Source organism: Microtus ochrogaster, linkage group LG1 (assembly GCF_000317375.1).
Source record: "Microtus ochrogaster isolate Prairie Vole_2 linkage group LG1, MicOch1.0, whole genome shotgun sequence".
Taxonomy (NCBI): domain Eukaryota; kingdom Metazoa; phylum Chordata; class Mammalia; order Rodentia; family Cricetidae; genus Microtus; species Microtus ochrogaster.
The window spans coordinates 27,397,269-27,399,617 of record NC_022027.1 but is presented as its reverse complement, the minus strand read 5'-3'; positions in this window follow the sequence as shown (position 1 = coordinate 27,399,617).

Here is a 2,349-nt window from a genome sequence, read left to right as displayed (position 1 = left end):
TATGCAGTCTTGATATAATATTGTATCCTACTTTTGTTACAAGATTTTATTGTTTAGAAAAGTTGTAGAAATTTCAAGATGCAAAGCCTTGTCAAAGAAAGTCAATTACTAGGTACTGTCCTTGAGATTTCACAGTTTGACCTCACTCCCTCTTTCTGCTTCTTGAATGACTATGCCATGTGACCACCCAGCTTCCTGTTCTTGTCACCAGGCCTTTCTGCCTGCTATATCAGTTACTTTTCTGTTGCTGTGATAGTATTCTGTAACCAAAGCAACTCCAGAAGGAAGTGCTTATTTGGGCTTATAGTTCCAGAAGGACAACAATCCTTTTAAGATAATGGGGAAGTATTGTAGCAAGCAGCAAGCATGACATCAGGAAGGAAAACAAGATTTCTCATCTTCAAATGCAAACATGAAGCAGAAAAAGAATCAACTGGACATAGAAAAAGATTATATATACCCAAAGCTTGATCCCAGTTATAGCCTTCCTGTTGCCATCACGGACTTCCTCCAGAAAGTTCATACCTCCTAAACATACCCAAACAGTACCAAGTAGGACCAAGTGTTCTAATATGGTAGACATTCTCATTAAAACTCCTATATCCTGTAAGCAAAAATAACCCTGCTTCCCTATTTTTGTTAGGATATTTTATCACAGGAACAGAAAAAAATGACTAAGATACAACCTTAAAATTTTTAATTCTTTGTCTTTCATTGAATTACTTACTTCTTTATAAATGTGTTTCTTTATATTCTAAATGTATATGTTATATTTGTGTGAGTATGTGTTATGTTTATGTATGTGTGTTTGTGTATTACTGCACATGAAACTCAGGGCCAGATCAACTATGCAAGTACTTTGTCACTTTGTTAAATCACAGATCCTTTGAAATTTTATTTTGACAACTCATCTGACCGGACAAGACTCAACATTGTGATTTTCCTCCAGAAGAGCCCGAGTAGCTAACCTTACATCCATAACTGTTTTCACTTCTTTCTTGATTTTCACATTTAGATTCCTTGCTGATTTCTTTCAATTTTAATATTTATTTTAGAATTGTGTTATACTGATTTTCCCTATTAAAATATTTATATAAATCAATAGTTTGGAAATTTTATAGTACATAACTAAATTTTTTTCTGAGTGGTTCAGTTTTTTTAATTTTCTGGAGATTTTAGATCATCTATTAATATTCATATTCTCAAAAACTTCAAAGTAAAAGAAACAGTAGAAGCATAACTCAACAGAGGCAGAATTGCAATAGTTAATTTTGAACAAGGAAAATTGGCTAGAGGGCAATTTCAAACAATACAGAGGAAGACAGTATTAATCACATCATCTGCCGAGTACCTGCCATTTAATACACATACACAATTGAATATTAAGGATATTCTGAGCAGCAGAGGATAGCAAAAATCAGTTCATGATGACATCAACTCCTTTAAACTTTTTCCCAAGATAAGTAAATATGAGATATCAGAAGCTCATTTTTTCTCGAGTTGTTGAAAACAACCACAAGTGTGGTGTTTATTCACAGTGGTGCTGTCAGTATTTATTAGACGATTTGGTCAAAATGGACTAAAATCATGAAAACAGAGGGAGAAATATATAAGAAGTCCTTATCTCCTCATCACAATAGCCAAAAGGTTATGAAATTCACATTCAAGTCGCATACAATTTTAAAAATGTGTTTTTAAATAGCAGTTGGCTGCTAGTTTCTATAGCAATAAAAAGCAGTTCTCAAAGGCTTTTAAAAAGTTTATTTTTTGAAAGGATGGTGTTTTTTTCTAAAAGTTACAGTTGTAAAATCAGGATAAAATCAATATAAATGTAATTTTGAACAAAGCATTTTCATGAGGCACTGATATTAATTTACATTATTTGCTTCCTACTAATTTTTAAAATATTTTAATTTATTTTTTGAAATTTTGTTTTACATTCCAACCACAGTTCTCCCTCCCATCCTTCCTTGTGCCCTCCCTTGCCTCCCCCACAGCTTATACCCTCATATCCTCCTCCGAATGGGTAATGGCTGGCATGGGGATTCAGCAAAGCCTGGCACATTAAGTTGGGGCAGGACCAATTTCCTTCCCTGCGTTAAATCTGAGCATGGCTTCCCAACAAAGGGAATTTGCTCCAACAAACTAACTCATGCACCAGGGATAGATCCTGGTTCTACTGCCAGGGTCCCCTCAGATAGGCCAAGTTTCACAACTGTCTCCCACACATGGAGGGCCTAGTTTCTTCCCATGGAGGTTCCACAGCTGTTGGTCTAGAGTTCATGATTTTCCATGGGCTTGGTTTAGCTGTCTCCGTAGATTTCTCCATCATGATCTTGACCTCTCTTA